Source organism: Amphiura filiformis, chromosome 4, assembly GCF_039555335.1.
Source record: "Amphiura filiformis chromosome 4, Afil_fr2py, whole genome shotgun sequence".
Taxonomy (NCBI): domain Eukaryota; kingdom Metazoa; phylum Echinodermata; class Ophiuroidea; order Amphilepidida; family Amphiuridae; genus Amphiura; species Amphiura filiformis.
Window position 1 is genome coordinate 27,437,001 of NC_092631.1, and position 21,752 is coordinate 27,458,752.

The 21,752-nt window shown below is 38.5% G+C and overlaps 1 pseudogene; it reads left to right on the forward strand.

Annotated features, from left to right (window-relative positions):
* LOC140150761 (dynein beta chain, ciliary-like) overlaps positions 1–21,752 on the forward strand; it is an 89,602-nt pseudogene that overhangs the window by 45,095 nt on the left and 22,755 nt on the right.

The window sequence follows — 21,752 nt, forward strand, 5'->3', positions numbered from 1 at the left end:
TTGGCAACCAATCACGGCGCGCCTTTGCCCTGACATCAGACGCAAACTAGTCTTTTTATCCCTTTCTTTCATTATAGGATATTGTTTCTTTAATCCCCCAAAATACATGTAGTGCTGTATGAGTAGGTAAATTATTGTGATAATTATAAATATATAGAATCCAAATATATGATTTTTTAATTTTGTCTTGTCCAGATGTTACATCACCCTGACACAATCGCTTCACTTGGTGATGAGTGGCGCCCCTGCTGGGCCAGCTGGGACAGGCAAGACAGAAACCACCAAAGATTTAGGACGTGCACTGGGAATCATGGTGTATGTCTTCAACTGCTCGGAACAGATGGACTACAAGGTAAAGGAATATGTGTTAAGAATTTTATAAGAATTTTCTTTATATTATTATAAGTGATATAATTCATTAGTTTTTGCAATGAAAACAGGGTTCAAAGCCGCCATCTATTACTGATTTTCAGTATTTTGTACTGAATTAAGTAAAAAATACTGAAACAATATGGAGGAATACCGAAAATGCTAAAGAATGCTGTTAAGGGGGGTACTACACCCCTGTCCAATTTTGTGCCTATTTTTGCGTTTTTCTCAAAAATTATAGAGTATTCGTGAGAAGTAAGATATGTATGTTATAGGGGCAAGGACTACAACTGCTACACTGGAAATTTTATTTCAGCACAGATAACAGTTGTGGAGTTATACAGTCAAAAATGAGGGAAACCCAATATTTGATCAATAAATCAATAACTACTTGCCTTGAGTTGCTGAATTTTCAGTGCAGTAGTTGTAGTCCTTGCCCTATAATATACATATCTTACTTATCACCAATACGCTATAATTTTTGAGAAAAATGCAAAAATAGGCAAAAAATTGGCCAGGGGTGTAGTACCCCCTTAATACTATAGTATGAAAATACTGATATTGTGTGAAAAATACTGATTCTTATTCATCTTGAGAATGCTGGAAAGGTTGTCTCTTCCCTATTGACACTTTTCAATAGCTGTCACTCGTAAATTTGTACCTTTAGAGCAAAATGGTTCAAAAATTTACCTCTTGGGAATAAAGGTAATATCTATTTGAGGTACTGCATTAGGGAACAAACCAAAAGATCGATGACGTCCTATAAACGTACGTTTAGAGGGGAGGGGGTAAAAATACTTGATTACGTTTGTGCAAAAACATCTGTCTGAAGAATGCGTCATTATTATTATCAATATTTCAACATTTTCAACATTTCGTTATTAAGTTTCTGGCAGGGAGGGAGGGACAAAACTAGTTACGCTTATAGGATGTCATCGATCTTTTGGTTTGTTCCCTTAATAACAGGATGCAGGAAGATGAATCATGCAGAAGATATGCTCTCTACACCCCCCATTACATGGTAAAAGGAGACTTAGAAGGCAAAGAACATCCTACTTGTCTTAGGTGCAAAAACTGTTGGGGGAATTTGACAACTTTTTACTGCCAGATGTTATTGACTCTTTCACAGCCGAATGAAATGAAAATGAAATTAATAACAAGAAAAGGCCGAGTTGTGATAATGGCCAGTATGTGTGCCAGAAAATGACTAGCACTACCAAAAATGGCATTGGTAGCATGTTACTGTTTCAACACATTTAATTATTCATTCCATTTTACACCTTTTCCTCCACAGTCCTGTGGTAACATCTATAAGGGTCTGTCTCAGACTGGAGCATGGGGATGTTTTGATGAGTTCAATCGTATCTCAGTAGAAGTGCTCTCAGTGGTGGCAGTACAGGTGAGTACATGGAGGATAAGTACTGAGATGCAATTGGAAGTCCATCTTTGCCTGTCACCCATTGCCCTATTGTTCACAACATCCTAGAAACAAGGGCATACCAAGTTTAAGGCGAGTAGTAACTTTGGGTTTATCCTTCGTCTAAAACTGCACGGAAATTGCCTAGCACAGAAATCTTCTATCAAAGGATTACACAGCTTTATTCTGTAAGCTGCTTAATTCTTCAATCAATGGAGCCTTTACACTAGGCTACCTCATGAATATCTTACACCAAGGACACAGCTAACGTTGGCTAATTACTTAAATCTGAGACCCATTGACCAGATCTGGGCTAGCATGTATCCCCCCCCCCCTCCCACTATCATAAGTGAAATTTTTGAATAATCCCATCGGAACCTGCAAAAACACAGATTCTCCTCTCGCTCAGGCTTGGTGCTCCTTCCTGAATTGAATGACTCATCATACTACACCTGTTATCATTGCATAGTTGTCACTCTCCCATCTAGTGTGTGGGTATACACCTGAGTGGAAATGGTACACTGATCATCTCATCTGATGCAGTCTCAAGCTCCTGTTTTAATTTCCTTCATGCTTTGTTGCTTTTCAGGTGAAATGTGTTCAAGATGCCATCCGTGACAAGAAGTCCATCTTCAACTTCATGGGTGAGGAGATCAACATGATACCCACAGTCGGTATCTTCATCACCATGAACCCAGGATACGCTGGTAGGACTGAACTACCAGAGAATCTTAAAGCACTCTTCAGGTAAGAAAAAAATGATGTGTTTCATGCTAAAACTACTCAGTGATGTGATTTGCTTTAACAAAACATCTATTTTCAGAATGTGCGTGTATAACAAAGAGATACACATACAAAGATGCAGCAAACAATTTGTTTTGTTAGAGTTAATTAAGTTTTGAAAAACTTACGCTGAGGATACTATTTTTTCAGTCCTCGGCAAGGTCCTGTTACACAGTTGCCAATGAGGGCGCTCTGTTTATCGTGTGAAGGTCATGTCAGGGTCACCTGTTGCTATGTGGCTAGTTCAACAAATGAGGTGCCTATATTTCATGACGTAATTTAATCAGCCAATCAGGACCCCTCTTCCGTGTATTCAGTACACTCACAACATCTGCAAGATACTGCAAATGAACTCTGCTGAAATGTGTTAATACTCAAGAAGTGATATTTGAAGGTTAGAAAGTTTACCCCAAACCATGAACCTATAAATATTTGTAGAACATTTTGTTATTTGCAAAGTTTAAGACAATATCTTTCATCACAGGGGGAGTATGTTTTTCAAATGTAATTGGTCAGGGTTAATCATTTTGAAACTCATACTCCCCCTGTATTGTTGCTTTACCTAAATCTTCCACAACTGGAGTGAGTATTTCAGATGGAAGTTACCCAATTGTCTATTCTATTCAAAACTTATACCCCCTCTGTAGAAGACTTTAGTCAAATCTTCCACAGGGACAGTGTGGATTTTAAATGGAATAGCCCATTTCAACTGAAATAACCCAATTGAGTAGTTGCAATTTCCTACACCATGCTAAGCCACTTACTATGCGTACACCACTTATATCAATTCAAAACCACTCCGTTGTGACTGATTTTCATTGATTCAACTGTCGTATGCATAAGGAATTAGGCATTAGAAGCCTAACCTCTCATATACGAAAAAAAAGTAACTTTCATCATTCTTTTCATTGTTTATATTACAGGCCATGTGCTATGGTTGTCCCTGACTTTGAGTTGATTTGTGAGATTATGTTGGTTGCTGAAGGCTTCTTGGATGCAAGGCTTCTAGCTAGGAAGTTCATCACACTGTACACCCTGTGTAAGGAGCTGTTGTCGAAACAGGTATGGTCAGCTAATTTAAGCAAATTCAATAGTTTTGATGAACATAGTGCATTGTGGGCAATATCCTAGTTTAGTGCATTAGGTGTTTTTTTTTTGGCATCTTATGTTAATATTTCATGTATCAAATTAATGTGTAAGCTAATAAAGTTTTCTGATGGGAAACAGTTAGACAACACTTTTGACCCCACGCGGAGACACTGCCGGGTCGTGCTTTGTCAGACCGGAATTTCCCAGGCAGCGGGATTGGCAACATATTTCGGCCAAAGAGGGCGGTCCTTTCTGCGACGCAAGGTCACTCAGATCGCTGATTTTGTCATTGCTTTTGTTGACCAGCAATCGGGTCGACAAAAAATTCATTTGCCACCCACCTCTCCCATTTTAAAGCTGGATACCCAACTTTTTCCTATCAAAATGCAGGTTTTGGTATCAGGTAAAGCTCATATTTTTCTCATTAACATACTGAAATTAGGCGCTCCAAATCGGTATATTTCCGAAGAAATCATCAAAAAACTGTCAAATTAGTCTCCTGTGGTATACCACATTATTGACTAATTCATCTGTTTTTGATGATATCTTCGAAATACACCAATTTGGAACTCCTAATTTCAGTATGTTAATGAGAAAAATAGGATCTTTCATTTGATATTAATTTTTTACATGATCATGATGATTATCATTAATAAAAACACTGTAGACTACCAGTTTTACGCTGACTTAAATGTCAGTAATTCCATAAAGAATTAGTTGCATTTACAAGGAACATTTACATGATCTTTTTCCATGCTTGAAAGGGACAGCATTTTATGTTATACGTAAGTTTTAAAGAATTTGATTTTCCAAATATATCAGGTCACCTTCCTTTAAGGGAGATTATTGTGTTGCTAGATGCCTTAAGGCAAGGACATGTAGGCAAGCAAGAGAATTATAAAAAAATTGTTATTTATGAAAGCAAGTACTGCTGTTCAACTGCGTGCAATGACGCAACACACAACTGGTGTTAGTGCGGCCCAAGAACTGCGTAGATGATGACCCGCTTTTTTAAAACGGGTCATCACTTTGGAAAACTTCGATATGAAAAGGTCTATTGTTTTGGGCTGTGATCAACTATTGAGTCTTTAGATCATAATCCCAATATCATTTGCAAGAATGGTTATATAGGTGATTCAAAATGAGCAAACACAATAAGAGAAAGCTAACCGTCTGATGCCCATTTAAAAAGGTTTTTTTCAAAATAATGCTTGTAACAAGTGAGATTGAACCTTATTCCTGTAGATTTCAATCTTTCTTCTTCTCCAGAGTGCCTCTTGTTCAGATGGTTAAGGTCGCCAGTTCGAATCCGTCTCGATGTACTGTTTTTATATTCAATGTTTTTGGTGCTGGCTGCTCTGGGTATAAATTTATTCATCCTATCAACTCGGAGAACTAAGTATAATAATTTTAAGGAATGGATCGATTATATTTCAGGACCATTATGATTGGGGTCTACGCGCCATCAAGTCTGTACTTGTCGTAGCTGGTTCACTAAAGCGCGGTGATCCCGGCCGTCCAGAAGACCAGGTGCTCATGCGTGCCCTGCGTGATTTCAACACACCCAAGATTGTCTTTGATGACATGCCGGTCTTCATGGGTCTTATCGGTGACCTGTTCCCTGCACTGGACGTACCACGTCGTCGTGATATGGACTTTGAGAAAGTTGTGAAGCAGTCAACGCTGGATCTGAAACTGCAAGCAGAAGACAACTTTGTGTTGAAAGTTGTCCAGTTAGAAGAGTTGCTGGCTGTCAGGCATTCTGTATTTATCATTGGTAATGCTGGCACTGGCAAGTCACAGGTCAGTACACAAGTTCAAATGATACATAGAGAGTACAATACCTCTGTGAATTAAGGGGGTACTACACCCTGGCCAATTTTATGCCTATTTTTGCATTTTTCTCAAAAATTATAGCATATTGGTGACAAGTAAGATATGTATATTATAGGGGCAAGGACTACAACTACTGTACTGAAAATTCAACAACTCAAAGCAAGTAGTTATTGATTTATTGGTCAAATATTGGTTTCCCTCATTTTTGACTCTTACTCCACAACTGTTGTCTGTGCTGAAATAAAATTTCCAGTGCAGTAGTTGTAGCCCTTGCCCCTATAATATACATATCTTACTTGTCCCCAATGCGCTATAATTTTTGAGAAAAATGCAAAAATAAGCACAAAATTGGGCAGGGGTGTAGTACCCCCTTAAAGAATTGACCGGTTAAAATGGTCCTCAATCAGTAGTAGTAGTAGTCACAAGCCCCATGGCATTTGAATATCACAGAATTATGGTGCATGAAATCTTTGAAAATGGAAGAAACCAAAGAAGCATTATTATTTGCACCAGAGAAGTATTATACCTGTTAGCAGTCCTAAGCCATTCTTATAGATACAGGCCTGTGTACAGGGGGTGTAGTACACACTCAAAATTTAGAAAGGTCCACTTTTTGATTTTCTTTTTCAATAAAAGGGTCCAACAGTGGAAGAAAAATTCACAAAATGGAAGAAAAATTGACAAAAAGTCCACTTTTTACAAAAAATCTGCAATACACACTTTGAAAAAAAGTGTACTTTTTGGAAGTCCTGCATCCCTCCAAAATAAATCCTGTGTACATGTCTGCTTAGGATTATCTTGGTTTCACCACGTTCTATCGTTCCACAGGATATAAAACAGACTCAACTGCAGGTTCTGGCAGTGCACAGGTGGTTGGGTTTTCAAGCCATCCCTTAAACAGATTTTCAAACTAACATTCTTTTATTTTCCTCTATCTGTAAATAGGTTCTGAAAGCATTGAACAAGACTTATGCCAACATGAAACGCAAACCTGTCTTTGTGGATCTCAACCCAAAGGCGGTCACAAACGATGAGTTGTTTGGTATCATTAACCCAGCTACCAGAGAATGGAAAGATGGTGAGTAACTATACCTGTTTCAACCCTGATGTGGCAGTGACATATCAGTTCGCATTTCATTGGCGCAGCTACAAAGCACTTAGTGTTTGCTCAAAGCGCCGGCATATACACACACACGCTTAAAGATGCCACATAGCACGTGCATGATGGGTAAAATCTCTAGAAATAGGAATCCCCCAGAAAGAAAATCGTACCAAACTGACTGTTGACCTATGCATAAAAACGATATATACTGTGCAACTAGTGCACCTATTTGTAATAACTCGTTGAAATAAGGCCTCGGCACATACCATTTCAATAGTGATAAAAACTGTTCAGTGCCCCTCATTAAGCCATAATTTATCTTTTTGTTTCATCTAGGTCTATTCTCTGTAATCATGAGAGACATGGCTAACATCACTCACGATGGACCCAAGTGGATTGTCTTGGATGGAGATATTGATCCTATGTGGATTGAATCACTCAACACTGTTATGGATGACAATAAGGTAAGGACATATGGGATGTATGAGAGAGGGGTTGAAGGGAAGGAAGAGGAACATAGGATGGTATTGTAGATCCTATGTCAATTGAATCAACACTGTCATGGATGACAATAAGGTAAGGACGTATACTCCGTTTACACAAAGGAAATCGCTTCATTCGATGACAATGATTTGAGAGGTTTTTTCTGATGTAAACACATGTCTCTTCATTCGATCTTCATTAACTAATGAAGATCTAATGAAGCTCTTCAAATGCATATTCGAATGAGCTGCATGGCATTTGAATATCACAGATTCGTGTTATGGTACATGAAAATGAGTAGCCTTACAGCTGTGTGTTTCCACTTTGAGTGCTTTGTTACTCAGGTAACACGCAAATGCATTAGTGAACGGAACCATAACTTTATTCAGTCATCATGAAATTTAATGTAAATTATCTAATGACATTTTCATGAAATGAAGGTATTTTCTTGTGTGAATGGGGTATTACAAGGGAAGTAGGGAAAATGGATCAAGGACAGGGGAATGTATAAAGAGAAAAGGAATCTGTGATGGTAATGTACATCCCTAAATATGCAAATAAAGTGGCTAATTTGCATATACCTGCTTTATTGGACATTATGTCTTGTGAAGAGCATTCCACAGCTATAATGGGATAACTGAATTTATTGATAGATTTTATTAGTTTATTCATCCACAAACTCTGTCATCAAATATCCATATTATAAAGGAGTTAAAAACTGTAAACCATGTTTTAACAATGCCCCACAAATATTTTTTTTTTTTTTAAACCAAATTCTTTTCACAGGTGCTGACGCTTGCCAGTAACGAGCGTATCTCTCTCACCCCAGCTATGCGTCTTGTGTTTGAGATCAGCCATTTGAAGACTGCCACTCCTGCCACCGTGTCTAGGGCTGGTATTTTGTATGTTAACCCTACTGATTTAGGATGGAATCCGTAAGTTCTAATTCTTATTATAAACTTGATAAGCCTTACGCAATAAACCAACCAGAATGGTAGTAACAATAATTCACATGGCAGTCATCTTGAATTGATATAGGCTGCATTTCAGACAGTTGACAATTGAATCACCTCTTCAAATGGTTACTTTCTGCTAGTCCTAAGTTTTGCTAGTCCAAAGTTTCACTAGACCTAAATTAAGACTTGTTAGTCCGACAAAAGGCTTGCTTGTAGTCCAAAAGTTACTTCTAAATTTGAGGTGAAGCACAGTATAGAAATGGTAGACCGTTCAAATTGTGCCTGATATATTGTTCACTGGAACCCATCTTGGAGGACATACATGTATACTTAACACTGGTTTGTATTTTATATATACATGTCACACGGTCTGGTACAGTCAGACCAAAGGTGGTAATAATGAAATTAAGATATAGGTGAAAATAAGGTGCAAAAAAATAATAAAAAAACATAAGAAAATGGACATATGATAAGCTTATAACTTGGCAACCAAGTTTGACACAGACTTCAGAGATTTCAACATCGGTAAACTTGGGTACCAAGCAAGTTAGAAATGGAATGTATAACTCAATTTCCTCTGAGTGGATCAGATTTGTGTCATATATACTACACCCAGCATAAGAAAATAACAGATGAGGATCAAGTTGATTATTTTAAAGCAAAACTGTTTGACCTGTCTCTGTTATGATGTTCTTATTTTCTATAGAGTTGTGACCAGTTGGATAGACACTCGTGAGGTTCAATCTGAAAGAGCCAATCTTACCATTCTATTTGACAAGTATCTGCCTCCTGTATTGGATACAGTCAGAATTAGATTCAAGAAGATCACTCCAATTACAGGTGAGAATCAAAGAACATATTTTTTTCAGTTACCGTATTGTCTGTAATAAATGCCCCGGGGGCGTTACATTTTTCCAAAAGGGGGGCATTTATTGGAAGTGAATTGTCTGTGAAAAAGCTTAAAAATCTGGTTTAATTTCCCACTCCTGCTGAAAGGAGGGATTTACGACTATACTAATACTACATGATGGCAGCGCCCACGGAAAATGACATTTTTGTGGGAAATACAACAAAATTACACCTGTAAGTGCATGGAAGTAGTGAAATTCTACCATACTTTAGGCAATGAAATGGATGTGAGTTGAGTCATAATAGGTTTTGTCCATGCAATTTAGCGATTGTGACTGACATGACTGATGCAAGTTTTAAGCTTACCTACACGTTATGGCATGGAAATGTTTGCATTTTTGACAATTTTCACTGAAAAATTGGAGGGGGGCATTTATTAGAGGGGGAGCGTTTATTACAGACAATACGGTATGCAGAATTCAAGCCCCAGTTGTGTCAATGTTCAGCATGTATCAATGTCGAATTTCGTTAAATTAACTCTTTACTTTGTGAATAATTTTATTTTTCAGAACAAAGTCAAGTTCAGATGTTGTGCTATCTATTGGAATGTCTTCTAACTCCAGAGAATACTCCACCAGACTGCTCCAAGGAGCTCTATGAGCTCTACTTTGTGTTTGCCTGTGTCTGGGCTTTTGGAGGTGCCATGTTTCAAGATCAGGTAACATCCTTTGAGTCTGATTCTGCAAGTATCAGGGGCGTAGCCAGCCTTTTTGGTCAGAGGGGGCAAAATAAATTTTCGGGGGCACAGACGGAAAAAAATTGGCTTTATTGGGACGATGTGCACGTGCAGCGCGCAAAAATTTAGTCTTTTACACTATTTTCGTCCATGATCGGGATGAAAAGGGCTTTATTGTGACAATGTGCGCGCACAGCTTGCAAAAAAATTTGAATTTTACACTATTTTGGCCCATGATTGGAATGAATTTGCCCCTTTTCTTTTCCTTTGCCCTTCAGATTTTCTCTTTTATTTTTTCAGGTGGAACTGTTTTCTTTCATTTTTTATCAGGGGTGCACTCTACCCCCTGCCACCCCAGTGGGTGTAGTTTAGTTTGTAAACATTAAATTTAATTGGTTCCTGGGTGTTGTCTATGAGGTGATAGCCTAATGCAGGGACTACCTTTTGAGGAGAGTGAATGCAATCGCTCTCTACTGCTCTCCTTAAATCTGATTTAGGAGAGTGATTTTTAGCTCTCCTTAGTTGACCATTCTCTCCATACATTCTATTGTAAATGCTCTAATCAGCTCTCCTTGAAAGCTCCAGAAGAGCTATTTAATGCTCTCCTGCAAATTCCAAAAGACAGTCCCTGCTAATGTTTGGTAATAATTATAGTAACTCAAAAATGCCTCCTGTGGCCCCCATGGAACAGATCGTGTCACATTTTACACACGGCATAATAATTTACTAATCTACCTGTTCTGTTATGTTATAGCTGGTGGACTATCGTGTTGAGTTCAGCAAATGGTGGATAACAGAGTTCAAGACAGTCAAGTTTCCAAGTCAAGGCACTATCTTTGACTACTTCATCGATACAGAGTCAAAGAAATTCTTGCCATGGACAGAAAAAGTACCTGTATTTGAACTGGATCCAGATATGCCATTACAGGTCAGTGAGCCAACATATTTGGTTATTTTAAAAAATGTAGCTGATAGAGTACTAGAAAAATGTAATTTTTTGCACATTTTGCTAATTGTTGAATGAGCTTACACTTGATGTACATTTTGATTAGGTAAAGCATGGCAATTAGGCAGTAGCATAACCAGGACTTTTTTTCAGAGGGAGGGCAAGGGACAAGGAAACTTTCAAGGGGGGGGAAGTTGACAAAACTTGTCAAAAATGGGCTGAAAAGTATTTTTAAAAAGGCCTGAAAATCTTAAATATCAGGGTGGCTAGCATTCCACAGAGAGGGCAAGAGGGGGAAAGATTTCTCACAGGTGGTAGCTGACCCCCTTCCCTCTTGGCTATGTCATTGCAATGAGGCTGTCAATCTGGTGAAGCACCTTTAAAGTGAATTAAAGTTTTAACTTCAACACTACACTATTTTTCGCTCACCTGGAACGTTTTCACTAGTCCGACTAGCGTCTTCAGCAGATGCTGATGCTGCGATGACATTTTGTCTACTATCGGGATATCTCTCACTGATGAGAAAAATAGTGTAGTGTTGAAGTAATTCATTTTATCTACCACTACGTATGAATATCCACTCGTACACCTTTAAAGTGTATCTTCTCTGAATCTCTGCATACAGGCTGTGCTTGTCCACACTGCCGAGACAACTCGTGTGCGATTCTTCTCGGATTTATTGATGGAAAGAGGGCGTCCCGTCATGTTGGTCGGTAATGCTGGTCTTGGCAAAAGCGTATTGGTTGGCAACAAATTAGCAGAATTATCGGACGCCTACATGGTGACCAATGTACCCTTCAACTATTACACCACATCTGAAATGTTGCAAGGTGAGTAAAATGTCCCTGATCTTCAAGTTTCTCTTTTTCGCTTTTGACCCTTTGTACGGTCATCTCAAAACATGGTTCTACCCCAAAAGTGGGTATTATGTGTTTGTACACCTTTCATATGCATGCGTAATTACCGCTGACACTTTGCAAAAGCATTCTGGCATGTTGATAAAGCACAAAAAACAAAAATGCTCTTTTTGCTCATACGTTTGCAGGGAGAACCTTGTTTTGGGAATAAGATTGGAGATCTGTGCATAGGGTTAATGGTTTCAAATAAGATCAATAGAATATCAAACAAATATTTCCAGAGCTTACTTTGAAAATAAATCCCAATATTACCAAAGAGTAACTGAAGAAAATGTTCCAATATTACCAAAAGTTATTTTAAAAATATGTCCCAATATTGCAACAATTACTGTCATCATTATATTAGTGTCATAATTCATAGCTTCTAACACTTTGCTTTGTAGGAGTGCTAGAAAAGCCGCTAGAGAAGAAAGCTGGTCGTAACTTTGGCCCACCAGGCACCAAGAAGCTCATCTACTTTGTAGATGATATGAACATGCCTGAAGTTGACACATACGGCACAGTACAGCCGCACACACTGATCAGACAACACATGGATTACAGCCATTGGTATGACCGTACTAAACTCTCCCTGAAGGAGATCCACAAGTGTCAATATGTGTCCTGTATGAACCCTACAGCTGGTAGCTTCACCATTATGTCTAGATTACAGGTAAGCAAACAGTGTTGGTCTAGAGTGTATTTTTTCAAGGCTAATCTAGGCATTAATGAGTAATTAAGTAACACTGATGGAGAGGAAACTCCCAATGCTTGGCTTTGGCCCAGTGGATGCCTATGATGCAATTATAGGGAGTGTGAATATCAAATGGAATCACCCATTCAGGTAACCCCATTTAAAATGTACACCCTGTAAGATTAAAGTCATGTCTTCCATAGGGGGTGTATGGAATTCAACCGGAATAGCCCATTGATTCTTCTCCTCCTTAAGTTCTTGGCAAGATTCTTTCGCACTGGCAATGACTGGTCCGGCGCACTCATCCTGGGTATCGCCAAGATTTCATGACAAGATTCATTAGCCAATCAGAACTCCACTTTTATGTTTACACTGTACCAGTTCAGCGGCGTAGCTAGGATTTTTTCCGGGGGGGGGCAAGCCTGTATGGGGCCCAGGGGGGGGCGGGGGCCCAAATAGACAATTTTTGCCAGGCTTATTAATAATAATCGTATGGTATTGCATATCGTATGGATTCCCCATCTCTCTGCCCCTCCTCTCCTCTCTTTTTTCTTCTTTCTCCCTCCTTTTCCCCCATTTTTCCTTGCACTAGGGGGCAGGGGCCCAAATAGGCAATTGCCCCTCCCCCCCCTCCCCCCCGGCAGCTACGCCACTGTACCAGGTACAGTGTACCTAAATTTTTACACACTCAAATTGGAAACAGGTATAAAAGAAAACTGATAAATAGTGAAGCTGAAACCATTTTCAGTCTTATGTTGCAAATTTGTACATCGGTGAAATGATATTAAAATTGTCTAGGGTTGAACATGCGATTCATAATCAGTTGACCGTAGAGCTCATAAATAAAAAGATCGCTAGATGCTGTCAAGTAGTTAAGGCTCTTACCATGTTTACCATCAACTTAGCTCAGGAAAATTTAGAAGTTATGAAACCTTTTCCTTTGACTTTTAACCCAGATCCAACTCTAATGTAAGATCACATTATATATGATACGCTATTTTTATCTCTCTTTCCACAGCGTCACTTCTGCGTTTTCGCCCTTAGTTTCCCAGGAGCCGACGCCTTGCATACCATCTACCACAGTATCATCTCACAGCATTTGGAGTTGATTTCATGCCCCGCTGCCATTCAGAAGCTTGCTAATAACCTAGTTGGGGCAGCCTTAGACCTGCACAAGAAAGTCACCCAGACATTCTTACCGACAGCTGTCAAATTTCACTATGTCTTCAATCTCAGGGACCTCTCCAATATCTTCCAAGTAAGATGTGATGATGATCACTGAAAATGTGTAATATAGCTAACATGTTACACTTTAAAGGAGTATTTTGTGATCCTAGCAACCTCTTTTTATGACATTTTCAGTAGATATCCACAAAAAAGTTTTTATTCCCATAGTTTCAGTTGATTTCAATATTGTGTTTGCAAGTTATGCATGATTATGTGTATTACACTGATCCATAGGTCACTTTGTTGAATTGCGTTCTGGTATACCAGAACGTTTGTACATAAACATGTAGCCAGAGGTTTCCATTGGTATAAAAAACATTTTTTGAGAAAAGTGGGGGATGAGGCTGTGGATCATGAAATGCCCCTTTAATATAACAGTATCATGCTAGCAAACACCCAATTGTGCAATAAGCTTGCAGCAATTCAGTGGTGGCAAATATAACCAATGATCAAGCTGACTTAAAGGCCCATTCAGTGATTTGCTCATCCGGACGATCATAAAAATCATCAAAATTCAGATTTTGGTATCTTTGTCATTGTCATAGATGTGCTAACACAGCCTGCGAGTGGTTCAGCCGAAAGCCGTGTATTTAAGACAAAATAAGACATTTTACACAAATCTGTAATTTAGATACTGACAGTATCTTAATTAGCTACATGTATTTGAATGGGGCTTCAACTTCGCCAGAGCTGCTGTTTTCTTAGTTTTCTGCCAAATTTGTCATTTCAAAAATACCAAATGACAATTTGAATGACTTATCCTTCACTTTTAAGCAATTTATAAACAATTTTAATTATTTTACACTTGGGCTGGGATCACTGAATGGGTCTTTAAATTCAGCTGATAGCGATTTGACACTGGACTTGCTAGAAACTGTATTGCCTAGCCAGTTTTGTGATAGAGTGAGCGAAAAATGTCATCAAAATACACTACGCTGGTAGTGGCTGCTAAGTATGATACAAACTTCTTGAATGATTTTTATCTCTAAACCACAAATTTGTCTGAATGTGGTAGTATAAGTTCACCCATATAGGTCATTTTGATAGTGTGACAACGGTAGTGTTTGTGGGTTGTAACCCCAGACAAACAAGAACCTAGACCTATGACTTTGGTTCGCGTAGTGAAGTCAACACTGCTTAGCAACAACTTTGACAAGGACGCATACCCGGACGCAAGCAAGCAGATATATTCGCGTCTACGGAACATGTCGCATTTGATGCGGGCGATAACGGCGCAGCAATCACGCAAACGAACGCATCAGACATGTATGCGATATTCTCCGCGCCTAGTAACCCGTCAATCCGTCAATATCACCTTGGATACGGGGCTTCACCTCCCGCTGTGGTAAGGGATGGGCAGTAATAGGTCTAGGTGGTATGTCTATGGTTGTAACGTTATAAGCAAAATATCTAATTCTCGATCATGATAGGATGCACCTTCTGCTGTTTCTGTAATGTTTCGTCGAATAACACAATTGCGCGACCTACATGACTGAACCTCGACCTTTCTTAACGACGACCATATTCAAAGGCTGTGATTGGTCGATTCTCAAAACCTTGCTCTGTAAGCGTGTGGTCTTTATGTAGTGCGCTTGACGCAAATATCTATGCATACCCAAGTTGACTCTCATGATCGAGAATTTTGCCTATAGTGCAGGTTAACTGTGAGCTAACACAAATTAAATGCCTCCACAAGCAGTTTTCATTCAAATTGAAATAAAACAAGTAAGCTGTTTCTGATTTATTACAAGCATTTTAATAATTGTAATTGACTAACAAAGGCTTTGTCTTCCATTATGAATGTTGTGTACATAGGGCTTGCTGTACTCCACAGCTGATTGTATCAAGACTCCAGTAGATTTAGCACGTCTATGGATGCATGAGTCAGAGCGTGTCTATGGAGACAAACTGATTGAGGAGAAAGACACTGAGACATTCAACAAGATGGTCGTGGACTTTGCTAAGAAGTCATTTGAAGTAAGTATATTATTTTTTTTACATTTATAGTACACCTTTTCCAATGGCTTCAAAGTAAGTATGTTTTTTTTTACGTTTATAGTACGCCTTTTCCAATGGCTTCAAAGTGCAAAAAAGCAACATCAAAAATGATCAAATACAGAAAACAAAACCAACAATATTATGGAAAAAGATATGTCTTTGATATGTATTTGAATGATTCCAGAGTAGCAGCATTCCTGATATGAACTGGTAAGGTGTTCCACAAATATGGAACTGCCACTGAAAAGGCTCTATCCCCAGCACCCTTCTTGGAAAGAGGCACCAAGAAGGAAATACTATCTGCCGAGCAAGTCTTCATTGCCCTCTGGGATGATCTTTTCACAGTGAGGCAGTTACTTATATACTGAGGAGAGAGCCCATTCAGGGACTTAAACACATAAAGCAACATCGTATACACAATCCCCTTACTGACATTGAGCCTATGAAGTTGACTCAAGAGAAAAGAGGGTGTACAGGCATTACCATGATCAGAACTGGCTGCAAGGTCTTTGTCATTCACTGCATCTGCCCCACAATGCAGTAATAGATAGAGTTAAGGCTCTGAGTGAGTCCCGGGAATTCGAGTCCCGCCCGATAATCCTATTACCCGGGCAGGAAATTCCCTGCCCGGGTACCCAAAATTAAAAAAAAAAAAAAAAAAAAAAAATTTAATTTTTTTTTCAAAGTTTTTTTTTCGGTTTTGTAGTGTCTCTGGTCCTAGACCTAAATGCTAGGATCATGGTTGACCTAAAAAAAAAAAATTTTTTAAATTGAATTTTGCACATTGTTTTGTGTTCATTTAATTTTAGGTCAATTGATAGCATTTAGGTCTAGGTCCAGAGACACTACAAAACCGAAAAAAAACTTTGAAAAACAAAATTTAAAATTTTTTTTTTTTTTTGCAATTTTTTTTTTTGTTGCAATTTCGGTACCGCTTTCGAAAAAAAAAGTTCGGTACCGGGAGCCCGAAAATGAGAGCCTTAGATAGAGTGGATAATAAATTTTTTTTAATTTTGCCTCCATTGGAAATTGAACCAAGGACCTTTTGCATCAGAGTAAAAGATCTTAACCGCTGGGCCATGTTGCTCTCCACGCTCTATCTATACTTATCTACAGCAATTATGTGTCAGTTCAGCAGTTTACACTCAGCGCCACACTGCCTTATCTCCTTTTTGGCAAAATTAGATTTTTGATACCAAAATATTCAGAAAAAAAAACCAGTGATAACAAAGACCAATAAAGCCACAGACCAGTGAAACATAGCCTTATCTCCAACAGGCCTAAGTTACTAGTGCAATAATTCGGACATGCAGCAAAATGACCAACGTGAGAAAATGAGGTAGTATTTTCACTGAGCCCTCAACATGTTTGTTGAATAATATGTGGTGATGACCAGGACCGGTTAATGGTGCATGTACAGTTAGTGGCCAATGGTCACAATTTGAATGAAAAAGTGTTATTACCCATTTGAAAACCAGATATGCTGGTAGTCATAATCTTCAACAGATTGATATGATTGTAATTATATGCAACTTCATGTTAAATATATTTGGGTGTATGGTGTTTGACAAAGACTGCAGCTTCATGTAATGATGTAGAAAATGTATTAGTGTTGAACTGGATAAATTTTTGCAATCGCACAAAATATAGGGACAATATTTTGTGTATTCCTGCATAAAACTATTAGATATGCCATACCTAGATTTAATGATATGTAAGATTAAGCTGGTATGATGCATCTCTCAATGGGCTAATCAAGTTTAAATCCATACACCCCCTATGGAAGACATGACCTTCATCTTTTATATAGGGAGTGTCAAATTCAAATGGGATTACCTTGAATGGGTGATTCCATCTGAAATCTGCACCCATGTGTGGGAGATTAAGGTCATGTCTTCCATAGGGGTGTATGGATTTCAACTGGAATAGCACAGTGCAATAGTATATTATGGCATTAGATGAATGCATTGCATCAAACTGCACATTTTGCAAAAATAATAATATGAGCTACCGTACTGGAAATAGTTGGCTAACAAGTACTTCACTTTCAAATTGTGTGTGTTTTGCACTACAGGACCTGGATGAAGCTGCCCTGACTGCAAAGCCTAACATCTTCTGTCACTTTGCCACTGGTATCGGTGATCCCAAATACATGCCCTGCAATGAAGGCTGGGGCGAGCTTAACAAACTGCTTACAGAGGCCTTGGATAGCTACAATGAAATCAATGCTGTCATGAATCTGGTACTGTTTGAAGCCGCTATGGAACATGTGTAAGTTGTTAACTGATTTTTTGTGTTATGATAGCGTTAGCAAGACTAGAATAATTGCTGCCATTCCAAGAGGTTAGGATTAGGGTTATGTTTTGAGGGTTAGGATTAGGGTCATTGTTAGGGTTAGGATTAAGAGATCAGGGTTAGGATTAAGAGATCAGGGTTTAAGATCATGGTTTTGGTGGTATTATATGTTGCTCCATTATGATTCATTCAATCTGTAATGTCAAGTTGTTCAATCAATCTTTATTGACAAAGCAAGCAAAGTACATACAAACACACAAGCAGCCCAAGGTTGTGCACCAATGCCCAGGTCATGTACCATGGTTAGTAAAGCTGACCTGGAGTTCGGTGCAGGGATGCACGCAAGACAACAAATACCTATCATAATGAATACAAATGCCTAACAAAGCTTTAAACAAGAATGCAAGAGACAAATGAACAGCAAAACATGTTAAAGCTTGAGATAAGGTTGACCAGAGGATCATGTCCTATGTCGGTTCATGACATGCATTCTAGATAGTGGAAAGGATAACAAGTTTGCTTTGGTCCTTGAGTGATCTGGGACAACGGAGAAGATGGAAATCCTTTTGATAGTACCAGGTGTAACTAAACCATGTGACCCGATTTCTATTACTCTTTATAAAATAGAATATGGCATCATTATGCATTTCAGAGCAGGCACCTCAGATTCTGTATTTTTGTTTGAAAAAAAAACATCTATGATTTCAAATGAAAAGGGGGAAAATCAAGATATATTTGAATAATTTTGTCATCTCCCAACATTGATCTAAAAGAGTGAAAGTATCATTTGATACAACGAGTAAAGTTATTCTGTATTTTGTTCCATTGCATTCACCCAGCTTATTATACCTTGTTTATAACCCAATTTTTGAATGGGCCCAAATATCTCCATTTTGATGTCATGGAACAAAGAGGCAGAAATATCTTTCAAAATATTCTAAATTTTTCAATGTTCTCATTAAAAGAAAAAAAATTGTTTACCGGGGTGTGTTGTTTTACAGGAAATGGTGTGTGATTAACGATATGCTCGAACATAAAAATAATAATTTGCTGTTGTTTATTCCAGTTGTCGCATCAATCGTATTCTAGAATCACCTCGCGGTAATGCCCTGCTGGTAGGTGTTGGTGGTAGCGGTAAACAGAGTCTATCCAGATTAGCCGCCTATATCAGCAGTTTAGAAGTCTTCCAAGTCACACTCAGGAAGGGATATGGTATACCAGATCTGAAGGTGAATATAGAATTTAGGTTGATGGCGCTGGCATGGTATTTTGTATTTGAGTTCAACAGTCTTGAATGCCGGACCAAGTATTGATTGATCAGTGGTTTATCTGGGAAAAAGGTCCATACCTTTATTGCTGGCTTTGTTATGTACAACATATAGACAGAAGAGGGTTGTTTCTGTTTTGCTAGAAAAAATATAAATTTGTTTTGTGACCACTTGTTTCCCTTGTTTTCTTAAACAGCTTGATCTTGCCAGCACATGCTTGAAGGCTGGTCTGAAAAACATTGGTACCATGTTCCTGATGACTGACGCTACAGGTGTCCGACGAGAAATTCCTGGTGCTCATCAACGATCTGCTCGCATCTGGAGAAATTCCTGATCTGTTTGCAGATGATGAAGTGGAAAATATTATATCAGGGGTCAGAAATGAGGTCAAAGGTCAGGGATTGGAAGACACCAGGGAGAATTGCTGGAAATTCTTTATTGACAGGCTGAGGCGACAGTTGAAGGTGGATGCGGTAGTTTATTGTTGCATTTCTGCATACGGATGAATACCAGATTGGGGTATTGCAGGTCAAATCCATACATCCCTATGGAAGACATGGAGTGTGAATTTCAAATGGGATTACCTGAATAGGTGACTCCATTTGAAATCTACACCCCCTGTGTTGGAGAATAAGGTCATGTCTTCCATAGGGGGTGGATGGATTTCAACTGGAATAGCCCATGTCTGTGTATAACCTGTGAAGTGCCTTGTGTGATCAGATCACTAAGCACAAATATGGCAAATACAGCTTCACACTCCTAAATTGATGGTGATAACCTCGTACACAACATGATTTTATGATTGATAAAGTTTTGATTCAAACCGAATTGTCCACATGGAAGTTGTTCACTTAGAGAATAAAAGATAGGATTTTGTCTTTTGCCTATCCAATATCGTGTCATAATGGATGGGCTGGCCAATATTTTTATCGTAGTGGATACCGGCTCATTCTTATTCAGTTTTAATGTAATTTTTGCGAGAAAAACTGCCTTTTTCAGAAAAAAAAAAGTTATTTTGTGAGGACATCCCGTTGTTTTAAATGAACAAAACCATCACGAACATCTAAGCCGCTTGAATCGCGTTCTTAGTTCTCGCGCGTGTATTACGCGAACGCATTATCGCACGATCATTGAGGAGCAACAAGCGTGCCGCCGTTTCGTGGCGGCGCGTGCCCTGACTAATAACACTATCAACTATTGTGAGATATTATACACCAGAAAACCAATCAAATTACGTGAATTCTTTACAAGACGCACCCATTGAATAAGAATGTTACTTCAAACCTTACAACAAAGTTTGATCAATATATTAATTAGATTAGGGGTTCATTAGTAGAAATAAGAGCATGATCGACTGTTTTATGCCTGAGACAGAGCCATGGGCAAAATCAATGATCATTACCTGAATTCTATTAATGAACCATTGGTCATACATTTGCCAACATTCTATGTTGGTGCCAGGCATTAACATTGTTAATACCCAACTCTCGGCCGTCTGTGTGGATGTTTGAACAAACTTGAGCAAAACCATTTGAAATAAGCACATCTCTGTGTTCAATAACTGAGTATAATATAAACAAAAAATGTTCCTTTTTCCACAGGTTGTTTTGTGTTTCTCGCCTGTCGGTGTGACTCTTCGTGTACGTAGCCGTAAATTCCCAGCTGTAGTCAACTGTACCAGTATTGATTGGTTCCACGAGTGGCCACAAGAAGCTCTAATTTCTGTCAGCAAACGGTTCTTGGATTCAAATGAACTGCTTCCTGTAAGTTCAATAAAGCTGTAGGGGCACACTAAGCTAGACCACCTATTTAAATAGTGGACCTTACATCCACTGGTTACGGCTTATGTTATAATATCAGGAACCCTTAAATTGAGGGCAGCCTAGATGAAAGTGGTAGTAATAAATGGCCATGAGAAAAGGTACAGCCATATCATAATTTTTCTGGTTGTTAAAGAAGATAAATGGAAAGAAGCAATATTTGAACAAACACTACATTTTGTAAACATTTCTGTACATAACTTGGACTGACTGATTTTAAGACTAAGTTGTTTGTGCTCATATAAATTTTGCTTGTTTTGTGAAATGTTTAACACAGAATGACCTAAAAGGCTCCGTCGCTGAGTTCCTGTCTTATGTGCACACCAGTGTAAATGAGACCAGCAAAGCTTATCTGACCAATGAGAGGAGATATAACTACACCACACCCAAGAGTTTCCTGGAGCAGATCGTTCTCTATCAAAATCTGCTGAAGGTCAAGAGTTCAGAGTTGACTGCCAAGATGCAACGTCTAGAGAATGGTCTGACCAAGCTGCAGAGTACTGCCCAACAGGTGAGTTAGTTGTTTGCAGTTCATATTTGCGGGAAGGTTTTTTTAAACTACAGTTGCTGTAAAGCATCCGAGTCCCTTTGTGCAATATTTGCAAAAGTAATTTACATATGTCACTGTAAATCAGTCATTGTATAAAGCTGAGATTGTACTCAATGTTTATAGCAAAGGGAATCACACGCATGCTCACTGTGCATGTGTGGGATTCAATTTTCTGAAAAAGCGATCAAGTATAAATTCAGCTTTAGAAATGATGGACGAATGCTTGTTCTCAAGCGGATTCTCAAGTGACCTGACACAAACTGTATTAGTTCATTCAAGCATTCTTTTGTATTGATTTGTTCAAGAATTCCATCCCATATTTTGAATGGAAAGTGCCTCTGGCCTTAGTAAAAGTGAAACGGTTATGTTTTCTTCTTTTTTCAATAATTTTTTAATGAAATATTATTATGGCTTAAAAAAAGTTCAGTAAAGCAAATA